Below are 21,329 nucleotides of genomic sequence, written 5' to 3'. Positions count from 1 at the left end.
TATCTATTTATCGATTAAAAAAGCATTTTCAACAAAAAAAAGAAAAAAGAAAAAAAGAATTCGTTAGAATCACAAGTTTGAACTGTATAGTCTATTGAATTTAAATAACTCAAAAGTTTTTAAGAACCTGCATCCATTTATCCATTAAAAAAGCATTTTCAAAAAAAAAAATAACGCTCTCCCCAAAAATTATATCCTCAGATATCAGGAAAATAACAAAACAAAACTTAAAAGAGTTAGACAACATCATTTTTAACAAAAGCAAAAAAAATGACACTCTTCCCAAAAATTATATCCTCTGATATCAGAGAGAAAAAAAACAAGTGGCTTTTGAATCCTCGCAACAATGTGACCTCTTTTTCATATCTGTTCATACAAATTTATTTTTTGTTTTAAATATTGCCATTTATCCGAAAACAGTAAGAACTAGGTGGAGGTTGGCATTCTATGTGGTAAAATGAAAACACTGCAAAAATATATTATTAAAGTATCAAATGCAGGGTATAGAGCTTGAGCTTGAGTTTCGTTGCCAAATTTGAACCTTCTGAAAGGGACATCCGGAGATATGAGGAAGCAATCCTAATTCTATATTCACCTTTCTAATTTCCTCGAATTGTCTAAAATGGGTCCCTCTAGAGGTGAACTAGGCACTCGCTAACTATCGAAGTTCCCTTGAACAAGCGGTTGGTCCAGCTATATGATCCTAGAGGGGTTGCCAGAGCAAGGGACTAGCATCTATGGATCTAGGAGGTAATTGGATGGGCCAATGACCCCTTTCTTTGGAGCTAGTCCCTCCTATGCTCGAAGGTGATTTAGATGTTTGAAAATTTGAAAAAAGATAAATAATTTTATTTTGTTTAAGTTTTCCAAAATTTTCTTTGATTTTCTATTCAAATTTTTAGTTAATTATATTTTTCTAATTAAGTGTCAATTTTTATTTTATTTTCTGTAACTAATTTTCAAATATAAATTGTGCAGATTAAAATTGGTTGCAGAGGAGAATCATTTATTTCTTATTCCACTCATTTCTGATTGCAATGGAAGAAAGTTCATCAATGTCACAAAGTAGACCACCCCTCTCCCAACAAAAATCTTCCATAGAGGCATCCAAAAAAATCCAAAAAAAAGAATATCAAGAAGCAAAAAAGGCCTTTGAGGCAAGGTTATGGGCAGCTGTGAAATGCACTCAATCTTACAACGGAGGATCAAGTGGATCATCTGGTTCAAAGGTTTGGTTGTGCCCTTATTGTAAAAAACAAAAGGGAATGTAGGAACAGTTCGATGGCATTTACTTGGAATGGGGAAAAAAGAACAATCAGCTTTATGTGGCAGTGTACCTAAAACAGAAAAAGCTTCTCTAATTAAGCAATTTAATGAACTTGAAAAGCTTAGACATATTGTTGAAGGTTTAGTTCAAGCTAACAACAATCCTAGTGGACTGACAATCGGTGTTCCACACTCTTGTTCTCAACATCAAGTTTCTGTTTCTCACCTTCAAAACTTATGGGATGTAAAAGGAAGGGGAAATCTCGATGCATCCATTGGACGATTTTTTTTTGCAAATGGCATATCTTTTAATGTTTGTAGGTCTCCTTATTGGAAAGAAATGGTAAGAGATCTAGTTAACAATGCTCCTAAAGGTTACAAGCCTCCTAGTTATGAAAACATGAGGACAACTGTGTTATCTGAAGAGAGGGCTCGGGTTGAAGCTAGACTTCAAGACATTAAAGATAGTTGAAAGGAATCTGGAGTCTCCATTGTCTCAGATGGTTGGACAGATGTTAACCATCGTCCCCTTATCAATATTTTGGTTTCTAGTCCAAAAGGAGTTATGTTTTTAAAATCCTATCATACTACAGGAAAGACAAAAGATGGTCCATATCTAACAGGTCTCCTCAAAGAGGCAATAGAGGAGGTTGGTAGAGAAAACGTGGTCCAAATTGTTACAGATAGTGCCTCAAACAATATCCTTGCTGGTGGGTTGATTGAGGATGAATATCCAACAATTTTTTGGACTCCTTGCTCTGTGCATTGCTTGAATTTGCTCCTGAAAGATATTAATAACATTGCATGGGTTGATAAAACTATAACTGAAGCAAAGATGCTACAGCACTTTATTATTAATCATGCAGCATCCATAGCAATGTATAGAAAATATGCAAAACTTCAGCTTCTTCGATGTGCTGAAACTAGATTTGCATCTGCTTTCATTATGCTTCAACGCCTTATTAAAATGCATCAATCTTTGAGAGAGATGGTGGTATCAATGGATTGGCAAAGGTGGAAGGGTTCTCATACTGAGGATGGCCTAAAAGTTGAGGACATTATTATTGGTCTTTCTTCAGAGAATTTTTGGAGGAGAGTGGAGGATATTGTTACCCTTATTACACCTATTGTTTCAACCCTTCGCATATTTGATAGCGATCAACCATGCTTAGGGGATGTCTTTGAGAGCATGGATCAAATGAGAGAGATGATTCATGACATAATGGAAGATGAAAATTCTAGGATTCACAAAGACACCAGAAATGAAGTGTGGGAACTTAGTTTGACAAGGTGGAAAATGCTTCATAGCCCTCTTCATTCAATTGCATTTTTACTCAATCCTAAATGGTTTCATAAGAAACCATCATCAGATGTAGAGGTTATGCAAAACTGGAACACTTTTATAAGTAGGTGTTACAATCGTCAGGATCGCACTGCTTTACGCTTTAAGTTAGGAAAGTATTTGAGATCAGAAGACCACTTTGCAAATGAAGATTGTCCATACAACAGACAACAACTTGGACCCATCGACTTCTGGATACAATATGGTACAGGGACCCCCTTGCTTCATTGTTTGGATATCCGTTTGCTTTCACAGGTATTCTTAACAACAAATACCTTTAATGTATTGATTTATTGTTTGAACAATTAATTCTAAAGCTCATTTTAGATTATTTGTCTTATAAGATTTATTGATTGACTATGACTAACATAATTTTAATTTTATTTTATAGGTGACTAGTTCCTCTGCATGTGAAAGAAATTGGAGTGAATATGCTTTCATCCATTCAACGAAGAGGAATCGCCTAGGCACAAAAATGGCACAAGATTTGGTGTTTGTACATTCAAATCTACGTTTGTTATCTCGACAACAACTAGAATACAAAACTGGACCCACGAGAATGTGGGATTATGGTGGTTCACAAGATGACGAAATTGATGAGCTTCCACTTGAGGTGCTACAAGACAATGCTGAAGACATGCTTGATGATACCATGAAGTCTATTGACCAAAATAATTCTTTTGGAATTGGCTCAAGCTCAACAACTATTCCAGAAAATGAGCTTCAAAATCTAGATTATTAGGTTTACTTGCATTTTGATATGAATTGTTGAAAGTGACTTTAGAGATACATATATATTCAAAAGAACAAATTTAATTATTTATATTTCAAATCTCTTATTCTTATCAATGTTTGCTATTTTCTTGGAATTAATGATGGCTAAATTTTTGGATCTAAAAAATTATTATTTCTTTTTTAAAACTAAATTAGTATTTACAATTGTTTTTTACAATTTCATGAGCAAAAACATTGAAGGTTTATGATTAATGCTTTGTTTATATTGTTCACCTTTAATATGGTGTTTTTCTCTCTCCTCGTTACTTATATGGGAAACCTCCAAACTTCGTTTCTCGTACGGTTCTCGTTTCCCATTCCATTTCCCGTTTCTCATTTCTGGTAACATAGAGCCACATTATATTGGGTTCAATATCGATCCAGATCGTCCCGGTTTAAGGGAATCCTTCAAGAATCGCACATTATTAACACTGGTGAACCCAATTGCTATTTCGTCATTGTTATTCCCCGATACTTATTTAGTTATATTTTCTCCAATTGAAATTAGGATTTTACTATTCTCATACATTTATAATCAGATTATGACGGATCCAGATGGTCCCAGAGGCAAATATTTGCACTGGTATGTTGTAATCATCTGGAACTCTGATCAAATTTCTGATAGATGTATTTTAACGAAACTCTTTATAGAATTTCCTAATAACTGTATTATTTTTACATTGTACATGATGACTACAGATTTCGGTACCATCAGCCAACATGGAGGTAACTGACTGTTCTTCATTCTTTAGACCCGAAATTGAACAACTAAATCCCTCGTAATGCTAACTGTAACTATCAATATCTTTCTTTTTGATGCAACAATAGGAAGAGGGCTCCGGCAGGATGTGGTTAAATATGAAGCTCCAAGATCAATGGGTACCAGAATGATAGTTCTCACATTGTTGAAACCAAACGAACCTCTCAATTTTGTGTTGATCCCTAGGGAGAACTTCAGTACTAGAGATTTTGCTGAAGCCAATGCACTTGGTCCCCCCGTGGCTGCTGCTTTCTTGAAAATAAAAAAAGTGTACAAGGCGACCGATTTTGTGGAAGTCAATGCACTTGGACAGCCAGGGGTCCTGCTTCTTTCAAAATAAGAAATGAGGAGGGTGACCACCCTGAGAGTGTTGTTGATGATTGAAACATATGTAACAAGCGGCAAAGATGCAACAAGCGGCAATAAAACGACCATGAATCGCGGAGGAAGCGGAAAAGATTTAAGAAAAAATTAAGGAAGCGCTATTGAAGTTGATAACCCTTACCATTGTAAGATTGCTATCATCGAGTGGTTTGTTTTCTTAAATATATGAACCGTTACCATTTTATATATACAAGATTTCTGCGGTTGAGTGGTTTGTTATGTTAAATATATGAAAGTGTAATAGAACACCTATTTTCGATATAAAATGTTTGTGTGATATTTCACTAATGTTACAAATCGTAAATATAAAAGAAAAATTAAAAATGTCATTGTGGCTGGAGCCGCTCTTAGATATACATAAGCAAGATCCATCCCGTTTAGGGTTGGACCATAACACTTACAAAGACTAAACGCAATAAACTGTCGTGTGTAAATTTTTTGGTTCTATTTTGTATGTGATGTATATAGATACTTATTAGTCTCTGCTTATGGCGTTCGTTAGAGTGGTGATTTGCTATTAATTCTTCCTTTCATTGTAGATTTTCAGTGCTTAACAAAAGTTTATTGTCCCCAATTTGGATGCAAGAAATTTTAACCATATTTTAGAATTTACTCTCTTATTACAAGTGCCTAATTTAGATGAAAGAAACTTTAAGCCAATTTTAAAATTTACCCTCTTATTACAAGCGTCTCTTGCCCCGATTTTATCCTAAGGTAAGTTATTTTATCCTAAGGTTTTCATACCAAAGGTGAAGGAAGTGATTTATGCATCGGGCAAGTTATTTTGTGCAATGTTTTTCAACCGCTCTTGCCTCGATGTGATGATCTCAGTGAGGGTAAGTTAATTAATTATGCATCGTCCAAGTTATTTTATACAATTTGTTTCAAGCGCTCTTGCCCCGATGTGATGATTTCAGTGAAAGTAGGTTAATTTATTATGCATCGGGAAAGTTATTTTATGAAATGTTTTTCAAGCTTTTGCCCCGGTGTGATGATGTGAGTGAGAGTAAGTTAATTTGTACAAGGGTTAAAAACAAGTGATTTTATGCATCGGAAAAGTTATTTTATGCAAAAAATTTCAAACTTATCCAACTTACACATGCCACAGTTGAGTTTATAGCTGTTGCCATCTCTCTTCATTCCACAACCCGCTTGCCCCTTTTGCCATTCTCCATTCCACAGCCCTCTTGTCATTCTCCATTCCAGTGCATTCTCCATTACAATTAAGATAGATTGTTCAACCACTCTTCATTTCCAAAGATTAAGGTGTTTCATGAAGGACTTATCACAGTAGGAGGTTATAGAGAAATTTTTGGGGTTTAAGTGGGTTAGTGCACTTGCAGGATGTGTAAAAGCTTCCATATTATTGGTTATTGGAGCAACGAAACTCATCTTCCCAGACAACATCCAAGGATGGTTGGAGCATCGAAACTCAGCTTTCCAGACAACAACGTCTTTTGCAGGATTACCATCTGAGGACAATAATATATGCATTTCCATATGAAATCATCCCCTACCATGTACTTCGCTATATCTTTCAAATCTATCTGAAGGTATATAACACTTTTAACTTTGCTAGTCTATATTACCACAAATGAAGTTAATATTCATTGATGTATTTTGTGGTATTGTTCTTAAATAAAAATTATTCCAATTTCAACCGCCGTCCGCCAGATCGAAGGTATCAACTACAGTTGAGGTGGTTTCAACAGTTATAAATATTGAAAGGGCCTCGAGTTGTCAAACTGCAAGGAATTTCACATTTTAATTTAGCTAGATCGATGGAAGAGGCATCGATGTGAAGGGATAGCGAGCCAGAGGTGATGAGTTGTAGATGGGCTGGCTAGCTGGTCTTGTCGCCAGCGTGAACTGCGATGCTCGGGATGAATGGATCACGGGGTTCGGAGAAGCGGGCAGAGCTTATCATATAACGTAGATAAGGTAGCCATGTAGTTTAAATAATGTAGACAAGGAAGCCATGTAGTTTAATTAGCTAAATAGAGGGGGTTCGGAGAAGCGGGTAGAGCATATCATATAACGTAGATAAGGAAGCCATGTAGTTTAATTAGCTATATAGAGAGACTTTGTTGGGAATGTGAGGAATTTTTTTTATAATTATACCCGGTTGGTGATTGGAATAAAGTGTAAAGATGGGATTGCTTTTATATGCTTTTTTGGGCGTTTTTGTGTGTCTTTTCATTTGGAAAAGAGAAAAAACAATTTGAATTTTATTTTTATTTTTAACAAAAGAGTTTATATTCGTAGAAGCCTAAAGTCCAAAAAAATCTTAATACTTCAGAGAAAAGATTCCAGAACAAAAAAACCCTCTGAAATCTAAAATATGTTAAGATTCCAAACCAAAAAACCTCTGAAATCTAAAATATGTTAGACAATTACAGTGCCAATACAGTTCAATGGAAAGATGATTTACAAACCTCATTAATGTTGATGACACCCTAACACCGGTTAGTCTTTCATTATCCGTCTCTTTTGAAATTTCTAAAAAAAACTATTCAAGTAAAATCTTGAGTCTAGGCATCTCCTATGACATCCTATAGTTGTACAATTATGACATATTTCCACATTAACCGATGCCCCCTGAAGCTATAGCAATAAACCTTATTATGACATATTGCCCCGTGAAGCTATAGTAATAGGCATTTGGTTTATGGGAGAGAAGTAAAATATGTCTATTGCTCTACCTAGCCAGTTCAAACCCATTATAAATGGTTCAAGCACATTTTCTTTGTTTTCCGGTGGAATGATAAAAACATGGTTCTAGATCTGAAATACAACATTTAGACTGATCCACTATAGCATCCTCCTTCACTGTGTTACTAATTTCATGGAATTCAATTCAATCTTCTATTTTGCAGCTGGTCAGTGGTTCATAGACTTCCAATATAGACTTGTAATATGGATGCAATTTAGCTCCAGAAACTGCTAGTCATTTCTATTCACCTTTAAGCTTATCAAACATTCCACTATTCGAATATGCCAAACTATCGTTTTACATATATCGAAATATTCTAAGGAATGAGTATTATTCTTGTTTTTTCTCAGAGCCGGCAGGGACTCCCGCTGCTGTAGCCCTTGTTTTTATTAAACTATGCCTAATAGTGATGAAGAGAAATAAATTTACTGTAACAAAAATGGAATGGTAAATTTTAACTGTCTTATATGTTTTTGCATTCCTTGTATATTTTTGTTTTTTTTAAGTAATATGATTTATATTTATAATGTGAATTTTATTATTAAATCTTATCATGAAGATTAATATTTTGAAATTTCCTTTCAGTGTTTTTAATTATCTAAACTACATAATTTAAAATTACGATTCAACGCTACCATTTTTACTACTAATCTCAACATATCAAACAGAAATACGGCCTAATAGTGAGATAAAATCGAACACATTATAAAATCTCAACCAAAGATTAAAACATTTTTTTCACGCTTCTGAACGTAAGCATTTCAATGTATTTATTATTTCTTAACAAAACAGGTGTAATCTCTTTGACTACTCTAACACATTCCACAGTTGTATTTATTTTATTTATATATAGTTAAATAATTTTAACATCGAACGATACCGTTGAAAATTGTGTGGCATTTAGCATATCACATGCATTCATTAAGTTTAAATGACTTTCGTTTAATATCTAAATAGTATATTATAATACTTATAATCGAATCCCTTGATTATTCAATTCAATTACATTAAAATGAGTGTTTCGAATACATGACTCGACATGCATCTTGTTGAAAAATCTAGGGGTTCTTGTTAACAGTAGTGTAGTAAAGAGTAACATTAAAGTGTTACACTTTCATAATGACAGTGAAAGCATCACCAGATGTTCCCAAAGAGTGTAGTAGAATTTTGGATCCTAGTTAAAGAGGGGGGTCTCATGAACTACATCAATAACATGGCAGGAGTTCTCTCTTTTTGGCCATTTAGTGTATTCTACGTGGGACTTATGGATGTGTGAGGAAGAACCCGATGGTTGTTAAATGTAAAGCAATTCATTATTTTCAATTTTTTATGACTGACATACACTTCAACATATTTTCCTGATGGGACGTTTATGATTTGATGGCAAGTGGTTGTTAACTTTTAATTGTTTTGTTTTATGCAAAACATGTATGACCTAACATGTTTGATTCAGGTGCTTAGTGACAGGTTTATTCATGGCTTCTAAACCTTGACTTATAGCATTTGGAAAAATGAATGCAATATTTGGAATGGTTTTTCGTTTTCATACTAGACTGGCAATTACGACAGTTGCTTCAATTGCAGTTATCAGGAAATGGCCACGTATGTATTCCACATATTTATTGTCACAAGTTCTAGCATGTCATGGACAATATATCACATAGATTAAGGAATTTGTAGCTTGTGTAAATTCTATCTCTTCTAAGTTTTTCTTGATGAGGACATGCAAAGCTAAAAAAAAATTTGATGACAGGCTTATTCATGGCTTTTAAACCTTCACTTATATCATTTGGGAAAATGAATGCAATGTTTGGAATGGTTCTTTGTTTTCTTACTAGAATGACATTTATGGCAGTTGATTCAATTGCAATTGATCTTCAAGGTTGCAAGTTACATATTCTTAGATATGATGATGTCCCTGTTTTCACTCTTTGATCACTTCTATTTGTTGAAACTTATATCAAAATAATTTTGTTGAGAGTTTTCTTTGAAGTGCAGTTCTCTCAATTGCAGTTGATCTTTGAGGCTGCATTTTACATATTCTTTGATATGATGATGTCCATGTTTTATCTCTTTGATCACTTATATTTGCTGAAACTTATATCAAAATATTTTTCTTGAGAGATTTCTTTGAAGTGCATTTGATAAATTGCAAGGATGTGAGTAAAGATTCTTCTAGAGACACTATTTGTTCCTTGAAAAGTAATGTACGTATCAATTTTGAATGACTTATCAAAAATAGCAAAAAAAACGCAAAAATAAGAAGACTAAAACGAAAGAAAAATAGTACTTAAGGACTTGTTTCACCTGTTGTGAGGATGTAGAGATATTATATGCTATATTTCCAAAATATAAATTTCTAGTACACCCCATCCTACAATATGATTATTTCAACCACCAAGAGCTTCATAAATTACCATGCCACATGGGAAAGCAACTGTGACTCCAATAAATTAAATTTTCAAAGTAATCATGACGAGTGAGAGGTTAAATAAACAAATCAGTAGGAAAATATTGTCTTCTTGAAGCAATCTACAAAACTTCCATTTCTGCAACGACAACTACTTTCTTTTTCTCTTGATGAGAATTAGAAGCGTTCCACTTGTGAAACATTGCAACAAAGACATTTATAAATCAAGTTAGAGCACTACCACAAAGTATTTTATGCCATTAAAATCTCATCTTGCACAAGAAGATAAACAAGGTTATTTCCATGGTCACGATGGGAATGCCAAATCCCTGACCCCATCTATAGTGTAATCCTCTTCAAAATAATCTGCATCGAATGCTTCTAAAGAGGGCTTTTGGACTCCTTGCACTAGAGGATGTAGAGATATTATATGCTATATTGCCAAAATATAAATTTCGAGTACATCCCATCCTACAATATGATTATTTCAACCACCAAGAGTTTCAAAAATTACCATGCCTCATGGGAAAGCAACTGCGACTCCAATAAATTCAATTTTCAAAGTAGCCATGACCATTGACAGCTTAACTAAACTAATAAGTAGGAAAATATTGTCTTCTTGACCCAAGCTACGAAACTTCCATTTCTGCATCGGCAACTACTTTCTTTTTTTCTTCATGAGAAGTAGAAGCATTCCACTTGTGAAACATTGCGACAAAGACATGGATAAATCAAGGGAGAGGACTACCACAGGGTATTTTGTATCGGTAAAACCTCATCCCATACAAGAAGATAAATAAGGCTATTTCCATGGTCACGATAGAAATGCCAAATCCCAGACCCCATCTACAATCTAATCCTATTCAAACTGATCTACATCGAATGCTTCTACAGAGGGTTTTTGGCCTCCTTGCCGGAGAGAAACAAAGTATATTAAGAAGAATAAAATCCCAATTCGATTCAAACTCCTAAAAGAGGTTTTTAAAGTGACCAAAGTTATTGTTGTAGCAACCCATTGCATGCAGTGTTTGTTACTGAGTCTCCTTTCAGGAGGTTAATACAGAATTAAACAACTATTTTCAAACCTTGTTGTCCCTTTTAAATATGGGTTTAATTTGCCCAAAATATATAGAAAAAAGTTTTTGTATCCACTAAATTTTGCACGAATTATATTCATTATCGCATACCCATGTTAGCTAAGTCGGAAGGTTCTGAATCCTTGTTAGTATTAATGAGGACAACAAATTGGAAACTTCAAAACTGAGATTGATATGTAGAGAGCATTTAAATCAATGGGCATATTATATCCCCATATTTCATTTGGACTAATATGAATGAATCCTAATCTGTGAATATATCACAACCTAGTTGCAGAGTATTTAAATAACTTGTTAATTTTAATGGGCCAAGTAATTTGAAACTCCATAATAAGATTGTTTTGCCCCTCCATTACCATATTATGATTCTAAGTCTTTTTTCTATCCTGTGTGACTTTGAAGTGCTATTGTACCTTCTATCCTTAAATTTTCACTCAACCAGAATGAATTGTCTCTTTTTTATCGTATATAGAAACCATGTCGTAGGTCGTTCTTCCCCTTGCCTCAACCTTATCCCTCCCATTTCCTTCATACAACCTACCTACGTTATAAGTGTCATCGTGTCTCTATTGCTTCACTCATCTTCGATCTTCGATCCATCCATCCATGGGTACATCCATCGAGGGGTTAAATTTGATGGATACGCCTACTCATTAGGGAATTTTTTTATGACTATCTTATTTTTAAATTTCCCTTCACATGACTTTTAATATTTACATTTACTCATTTCATCTAAATTCTATAAATTATATTCATAATTTCTCTCACATGAAAATAATGAATGTAGATAGTCTCTATTACTTCACTCATCTTCGATCCATCCATCCATCGCTACATCCATCAAGGGGTTAAATTTGACGGGTCCCCCTACCCATTAGGGGTTAAATTTGACAAGTCCCCCTACCCATTAGGGAATTTTTTTTATCAATTTTATTTTTAAATTTCCCTTCACATGTATAAAAATTGAAAAACAAGAACAAACTACATACTCAGACTTTTTTCTAATTGATCTTCACATATTCAACAACCTCATCTAACATGCTTGGAATGCTTGTTTGCATTGGCATTAAGAACAAAAGTGAACATTTATAATTATTAATGATTTACAAATAGTAATAACTTAAAATTTCATAATTATTAATGATTTACAAATAGTAATAATCTTTGCAAACAGTGAGTTAGCTTATAGTTTAAATGTTTGTTTCCATGATTTGAAAATAGAAATAACTTTTGCAAATCTATAATTATTAACGATTTACAAATAGTAATAAATTTTGCTAAGAGTGAGTTCGCCTACAATATAAATTTTTGTTGGTGGCATTAAGAACAAAAGAAAAAATTTATAATTATTAATCATTTACAACTAGTAATCACTTTTTGCAAATTTATAATTATTAATGATTTACAAATAGTAATAACTTTTACAATTTAAATGTTTGTTTCTATAATTTACAAATAGTAATAGCTTTTGTGAACAGTGAGTTACAATTTTAATGTTTATTTGATGCATTAAGAACATAAGTAAAAATTTATAATTATTAATGATATACAAATAGTGATAACATTTTCAATTTTATAATTATTAATGATTTACAATTAGTAATAACTTTTGCAAATAGTGAGTTCGCCTACAATTTAAATATATGTTCCTCGCATTAGAAACAAAAATAAAAACTAAATAACAATACAAATTTATAATTATTAATAATTTACAAATAGTAATAATTTTTACGAACAGTGAAATTGCGTACAATATAGGTATAACTCTTTGCAACATTAAAAACAAAGGTAAAAACGAATCACAATAAAAATTTATAATTATTAATGATTTACAAATAGTAATAACTTTTACAAACAGTGAGTTCACATACAATTTAGGCATAATACTTTGCGAACGTTATTCGTTTAGTAAGTAGGCACCAATTTGGTGGTTTTCTTACACACAATTGTTGGATTGCTTTCTATTTGATGTGGTGTGTACATATTTTCGTTTAGTGAGTAGATGCGGACTTGGTGGTTTTCTTACACGCAATTGCTGGATTGCTTTCTATTAGATGTTGTGTGTGCATATTTTTGGACTTGCTAATATCTTTTTTACACATGTTAGGTGTTTATGTGAAGTTCTATTCGTGAATGCATCCATGAATTTAATTGATTTCATGTCTTTTTGTTGTTTTAAAAAAATAATTTACCCATAATTTAATGTATAACAATATTTTAGAAAATAATTTAATCAAAATTTATATCATTATTATAACTTGATTGTAATATATATTTTTTTATATTATAACTTCATTGTAATATAATGTAAATTTTTGGTACACCATTCTTATTATATATTAAATATCATATAATATTATTAAAATTTAATGATTATTTAACTAATATTAATTTTTTTATAAAATATTATTTGGCTCTTTGTAAGACAGAGAGCCAAATTCTATAGGTAATGTGTTATAAGAGCGAAGTGGGTTGAAGAAATTTCTCCTTATATATAGCAACCATTTCCATGAGAAAGTGGAAGGGTCAAATCTCTAGGAAAATAAATAGACAAAAATTCACTGATACACAACTGATCAAAAATGAGAATTAAAAAACATGTAAATGTGAAAACCTATAGTTGGTCCTCATCAAAGATAAGGGAAGATACGAGCTCGCTAGTTTAATAGGCCATAATGGACCACCATTTCTTTACCTGCAAACACCATCTCAAATCCCCCTATTCGATGAATTCCTCGTCAAAAATTCACCTTCTCGAACACGGGTTTTAGGGATCATCTAATCACCACATGCATGCAGAGATAATTTTCCCTTGTTAAATTTCTTGGATTGCGAGAAGCTTAAGCATTCTTCTATTGAAGAGGAATGTAGAGAAATAGAAGAAAATTATGACAATAATATTCCATAGAGCAAATATTCCTCCTCTGTTGATCATGCCAATCAATTGAAACCTCTATTATAAATAGTGTTACCTACCAATAAGTTTTACAGGAAAATATCTTGATTCCCTCCGTAGAATACGTGTGCAAAAAATCTTATACGTTAAATCTGGTAATGTATAATATTAAAATTTTATGTGTTCAGAAAATGTGGCAAGTTACACATTTTAACCATGAAACATTGGATGGCAATGTACACATTTTTACCATGAAACTTTGGAGCCACCACAGAAGCTCTCAATTAGAAACCAATACACTAGGGGATAGGTAGAAACTGGAAAAATATTGTAAAAATGCACAAAAGATGTAATGAAAACTTTTACTCACTAGATGCCAAGTTCAGCAGAAACATGGAGCATTGTGCGGTGGGATCTATAGGATACACAATAAAAGGAGCCTCGTAGAAACTAGAAAAATACTGTAAAAATGTCTAAAAGGTATAATGAAAACAACGCAATGTTTGGCAGAAAAATGGAGCGTTGTGTGGTCGGCTCTGTGGGATACACAACAAAAGGAGCATCCATGTAATCATATTAATCTTCGTCGAGTAACTGATTGGGAGTTAGTAACTGCGTGGAAATATCAACCGTGGTGTTTCTTGGGAGTTAGTAACTGTCTGGTTGGGAATTTTTTTTATGATTATCTTATTTTTAAATTTCCCTTCACATGACTTTTAGTATTTACATTTACTCATTTCATCTAAATTCTATAAATTATATTCATAATTTCTCTCACATAAAAATAATGAATGTAGATAGTCTCTGTTACTTCACTCATCTTCGATCCATCCATCCATCGCTACATCCATCGAGGAGTCAAATTTGATGGGTCCCCCTACCCATTAGGGGTTAAATTTGACAGGTTCCCCTACCCATTAGGGAATTTTTTTTTTCGATTTTATTTTTAAATTTCCCTTCACATGTATAAAAATTGAAAAACAAGAACAAACTACATACTCAGAGTTTTTTCTAATTGATCTTCACATATTCAACAACCTCATCTAACTTGCTTGGAATGTTTGTTTGGGAAAAAAGAAATTAGATTTTATTTTTAAATTTCCCTTCACATGTATAAAAATTGAAAAACAAGAACAAACTACATACTCAGAGTTTTTTCTAGTTGATCTTCACATATTCAACAACCTCATCTAACATGCTTGGAATGTTTGTTTGCATTGGCATTAAAAACAGAAGTGAACATTTATAATTATTAATGATTTACAAATAGTAATAACTTAAAATTTCATAATTATTAATGATTTACAAATAGTAATAATCTTTGCAAACAGTGAGTTCGCCTATAATTTAAATGTTTGTTTCCATGATTTGAAAATAGAAATAACTTTTGCAAATATATAATTATTAACGATTTACAAATAGTAATAAATTTTGCAAGAGTGAGTTTGCCTACAATATAAATTTTTGCTTGTGGCATTAAGAACAGCGGCAAAAATTTATAATTATTAATCATTTACAACTAGTAATAACCTTTTGCAAATTTATAATTATTAATGATTTACAAATAGTAATAACTTTTACAATTTAAATGTTTGTTTCTATAATTTACAAATAGTAATAACTTTTGTGAACAATGAGTTATAATTTTAATTTTTATTTGATGCATTAAGAACATAAGTAAAAATTTATAATTATTAATGATATACAAAGAGTGATAACATTTGCAATTTTATAATTATTAATGATTTACAATTAGTAATAACTTTTGCAAATAGTGAGTTCGCCTACAATTTAAATGTATGTTCCTCGCATTAAAAAAAAATAAAAACTAAATAACAATACAAATTTATAATTATTAATAATTTACAAATAGTAATAATTTTTACGAACACTGAAATTGCGTACAATATAGGTATAACTCTTTGCAACATTAAAAACAAAAGTAAAAACAAATAACAATAAAAATTTATAATTATTAATAATTTACAAATAGTAATAACTTTTACAAATAGTGAGTTCACATACAATTTAGACATAACACTTTGCGAACTTTATTCGTTTAGTAAGTAGGCACCAATTTGGTGGTTTTCTTACACACAATTGTTGGATTGCTTTCTATTTGACGTTTTTCGTTTAGTGAATAGACGCGGACTTGGTGGTTTTCTTACACGCAATTGGTGGATTGCTTTCTATTGGATGTTGTATGTGCATATTTTTGGACTTGCTAATATCTTTTTTCCACATGTTAGGTGTTTATGTGAAGTTCTATTAATGAATGCATCCATGCATTTAATTGATTTCATGTCTTTCTGTTGTTTTAAAAAAATAATTTACCCATAATTTAATGTATAACAATATTTTAGAAAATAATTTAATCACTATTTTATCATTATGTTGTTATATCATTATTATAACTTGATTCTAATATATATTTTTTTATATTATAACTTCATTGTAATATAATATAAATTTCTGGTACACCATTCTTATTATATATTAAATATCATATAACATTATTAAAATTTAATGATTATTTAACTAATATTAATTTTTTTATAAAATATTATTTGGCTCTTTATAAGACACAGAGCCAAATTCTATAGGTAATGTGTTATAAGAGTGAAGTGGGTTGAAGAAATTTCTCTTTATATATAGCAACCATAGCGACCATTTCCATGAGAAAGTCGAAGCGTAAAATCTCTAGGAAAATAAATAGACAAAAATTCACTGATACACAGGTGATCAAAAATAGAATTAAAAAACATATAAATGTGAAAACTTATAGTTGGTCCTCATCAAAGACAAGGGAAGATACGAGCTCGCTGGTTTAATAGGCCATAGTGGACCACCATTTCTTTGCCTGCAGACACCGTCTCAAATCCCCCTATTCGATGAATTCCTCGTCAAAAATTCACGTTCTCGAACATGGGTTTTAGGAATCATCTAATCACCACATGTATGCAGAGATAATTTTCCCTTGTTAAATCTCTTTTGCAAGAAGCTTAAGCATTCTTCTGTTGAAGAGGAATGTAGAGAAATGGAGGAAAATTATGACAATAATAGTCCATAAAGAAAATATTCCTCCTCTGTTGATCATGCCAATCAATTGAAACCTCTATTATAAATAGTGTTACCTACCAATATGTAAATCAATTGAAACCTCTATTATAAATAGTGTTACCTACCAATATGTTTTACAGGGAAATATCTTGATTCCCTCCGTCCAGTACCTGTGCAAAAAATCTATCTTGATTCCCTCCGTCCAGTACCTGTGCAAAAAATCTTATGCATCAAATCTGGTAATGTATAATATTAAAATTTTATGTGTTCAGAAAATGTGGCAAGTTACCCATTTTAACCATGAAACATTGGATGGCAATGTACACATTTTTACCATGAAACTTTGGAGCCACCACAGGAGCTCTCAATTAGAAACCAATACACCAGGGGATAGGTAGAAACTGGAAAAATATTGTAAAAATGCACAAAAAGTGTAATGAAAACTTTTACTCACTAGATGCCAAGTTCAGCAGAAACATGGAGCATTGTGCGGTGGGATCTATACGATACACAAGAAAAGGAACCTCGTAGAAACTAGAAAAATACTGTAAAAATGTCTAAAAGGTATAATGAAAACAACACAATGTTTGGTAGATAAATGAAGCGTTGTGTGGTGGGATACACAACAAAAGGAGCATCCATGTAATCATATTAATCTTCTCTGAGTAATTGATTGGGAGTTAGTAACTGCGTGGAAATATCAACCTTGGTGTTTCTTGGGAGTTAGTAACTGTCTGGTTGGGTGTTAGTAACTACAGATATCAATCTGATGGTAGAGGAGAGTTCTATTGTCTAACATCAAGAATCAACGATGGACAATTCTACATGGTAGCAGTTAAGGGTGTTTTTTTTCCAAGAGAAACACCTTACGACGTAAAAATTAGGTACCCGAACTTGATTCCAACTTAAAAGGTGAAAACTTTAGAAATGTATTAACGAAATAATATTTTGAAAAAGAAAGAGAGTCTAAGGTTCAAAATTTTTTCAATCTTCTTAACGGAAGGCTTCCAATTTTTAGGCCAATAGTTTTTTTTTAATTAGTTGATCTCTGGTTTTTGTTTATCTTTTCTGTTTAAGCGTGAAATTTTTGGACCATATGACTATGACATTTGTCTAACTCAACTCTAGATATTTTATCCTCCCTATTCTTGTTATGCCTTGTGTTAAGCTTGCCGCGCTTGCTGGGGATTGATCCCTGCACCTGAAAGTCCATTAGATGTTTTCGGTCGAATGAGTCATGTTGATTCACTTGTAGTAAATGAAAACAAACTCCCAACAGATATGAACAACCGATTTGGAGAATCTAGGATTCCAAGGGAACCAGTTAAGTGGGTCGTTACAGTTTGTTGAGAAGAAGCAAGTCATTCTCAGAAGGAAGAGTGTAGGCTAGAGCTAAGATTGATGAGAGTTTTGCTTTACAGCTTAAAAGAAATTCCTGTGAGATTTGGGTCCGGAATACACTGGGGGCATTGTTCTAGATGAATGAGGATGAGAATCTAGTTACAGAAGTCATGGAATCCAACAACTCTATGGAGAATAATGGATGGTTCAAACCAGATGAAGTTGTCTTGGAGAAGCACGCGATTGAGCTCAGAAGTGATTCTCTGAAACATGTAACTAAACCTCTCAAACCTCTCAAGCCTGAGCCTCATAGGGTCTATGATAGTTTTGAAATAGGAGAGAGTTGTGTCAATGCTACTAGAACAATGAAATCCCACATAGATAACGAGACATGTAATAGGTTTCGTGTGCAGGTAACTGTGATCTGAATATAAACAGGAACGCAACAAATTATAGAGATAACCATAAACACAAAGATGCAGTAGAAATAATACTTCATCTCTCTAATGTAAAATATTGAGATATGCTTACAAATAGAAAATGGAAATAAACAGCTAGGGCGAAGGTAGCTTATCTCTGAGAAGAGATGTGGCGGCTACATGCCTCTGAACTATGTTACAATGAGGCTCGAAGGCCTATTTATTGTTGAGAAACAATGGAAAACCCTAAACATCCAAAAACTTATCCCTAGAAGATGAAATGCCAAACTGTGGGCCCTGTTTGGGTAAATTGGTACATCAACTTCCTGTGGTCGTAACTTTTGCATACGATCTCCATTTGATGCGCACAATATCTCGTTAGAAAGATCTATCCGACAACTAAAAGTTTGGGAACAATAACATTGGTCAATGGAACCATTGCTGCTCTCAGGCTTCCCAAAAAACATCATTTAGAGCCTCAAAAAGGCTCTGGAAGTTCAGGACCCGAAAAACTGCTAAAAATAGTAAACTGTGCTACAATTAAGGAAACCAAAAAGCTGAAAGAAATAATGGTGGAGGTCCAAGTGGACTTGGTGGGAGGCCACCAATGTCCAACTAGTTCATTCCTCTTGCCTTAGGAAGCAATGGTCCCCCTTGTGTTGAGTTCCTCCATGAGATGAGGAAACTTTTGCTGAACTTGGTCCTTGGTAATCCACTTGCCCTGGCGAAGGAGTTGGCCGCCTTGACAACTCGATACCGTTGGATATTCTACTGGTGATTGTGCTTGATCTGTGTGTCCATGATCCGATCAGTTGCATCTTGTTCCATGCAATCTGGATTTAACTCTATGGGTGTGAGCTATTCTACAATGTCGAATGTGTCGAGTAATGGTGGAAAGTATGGTCGAAGGCGGACCGCATTGAACACTGGGTGTAGGCCAAGGAATGGGGGAATTTTGAGCTCAAATTAATTGTCTCACACAGCCTTGGTAATGGTGTAAGGACCATATCGGAGTGGTCTGATTTTCCAATAGGATCCGGTAAGGTGTTCCTTTTACAAATGCAACCATACTTTGTCACCCACATGAAACTTGTGTGGCACTTGATGTTGATCATGTCACTGATTGTACTTGGCATTTGATTTCTCCATAATGTCATGGACCTGCTGGTCAATATGTTGGTTGTGCACAATGAAGTTGTTTGCCTTGTTTGTTTCAGGGTGGACATCAGTCGAATCTGTATGAGTAGCTGCATATAGCATGGCCACATCAATGGGACATAGTGGCTGGAATCCCAAGGCCACCTGAAAAGGGTTGTGGCTAGTTGAGTTGTGGATAGCCTAGTTTAGATGTGCTGAACATAGGGGAGGCTCTCGTCCCATGCGCGTGGATGTTTTGAGTTGTACATGTGCAGAATGTGTATAATCATCATGTTGACAACCTCTGTCTAGCCATTAGTTTGAGGATGTAAGGCTGTGGACTTAGCGAGTTTGGTGTCCAGCATCGACCAGAGAATGGACGAAAATGTACTGAGGAACCTGTTTTCCTAATCTGAGATGATAGATTATGGGATACCAAAGTGTACCCACACTCGTTTAAAGGAGAGTTTAGCAATGGCTTCTATTGTGACATTCTTCTTGCAGGCCGCCATAATGGCCAACTTCGAGAACCTGTCCATGACCACAAAATAATAGTCATTTCCATGCTTAGTGGAATGAAGGCCTGATATGTAATCCATTGAGATGGATTCCCAAGGTCGACTAGGGGTAGGCAACGAGGTATAGAGGCTTTTCTTCTTGATGGACGGTTTGGCAATGATGCATGAAGTGCATTATCTAATGTACTTCCTGACATCCTGTCGAAGATTCGGCCATAGAAATACTTCTGTAGTACTATCACCATTTTCTTGACCCCTAAATGCCCAACAACCCGACTGTAGTGTGCTTCCCAAATCATCTTGGCATGCTCGCTTGAAGGAACACAAAGGTGACCCAGGTGGCATAACAGGGCATCTTGGAGGTGAAAATCTGGAACATGATGACCCTCCAAGAGTTTCTGGTATGTGTGGCCAAATATTTGGTCACTTTTGTAGAGAGGTGGCCAATCAGAAGTCTCATGCCCATAAGAGTCACAGTGGTTAATGCCATGATCGATGGTCGACTGAGGCAATCTGCAACATTATTGTTTCTGCCCTTCTTATACTTGATATTCAAATGGAACTGTTGCAGGTATGTGGACCACTTCTGATGGTGATCATTCTGTAATTTTCCTTGGGTCCGTATGGACTGGAGGAGTCAACAGTCTGTGTAGATGATTGTTTCCTTCCCCAAAATGTAATGTTTCCATTATTCGCTAGCCTGCACGATGGAATACTTCTCTTTGTCATACGTGGCCTCCCCTACTCCCCTTCTCTCCCCATCTCTATCTCTACCCCAATTGAATATGACTGGGAATCATTATATTATTTATCCATTTGAAATGCAATGTTATTATCCTCTCCTAGTCAATTTGGAAGAGTGAGTAAAACGATCAATATGAATTGACACTTCTCCTTTCTTTCCCTTGAAAGAATCTACATTCAAACAATGTTCCGTTGTAATCGTAATCTAGATTGTGTCATTGAATCTAATTCACGCTTTAATCGTTAGGATTCCAAAGGAATCTATGGATCTCACACCAATGAAATGGGGAGTGATATTCCATCAAGCCTGCTTAGCTCAGAGGTTAGAGCATCGCACTTGTAATGCGATGGTCATCAGTTTCATCCCGATAGCTGGCACTTTTCCATTCCTCTCATTTCCATAATCCACAAAGTTTTGTTAGGATCAAGATGGAATGGAGAATACTCTTACAATCATTCATCAGGTTA

Source organism: Pinus tabuliformis, chromosome 9 (genome assembly GCF_031772625.1).
Source record: "Pinus tabuliformis cultivar Carrire ecotype Pingquan chromosome 9, CPIR1, whole genome shotgun sequence".
Classification (NCBI taxonomy): Eukaryota; Viridiplantae; Streptophyta; class Pinopsida; order Pinales; family Pinaceae; genus Pinus; species Pinus tabuliformis.
This window is presented reverse-complemented; position numbering follows the sequence as displayed.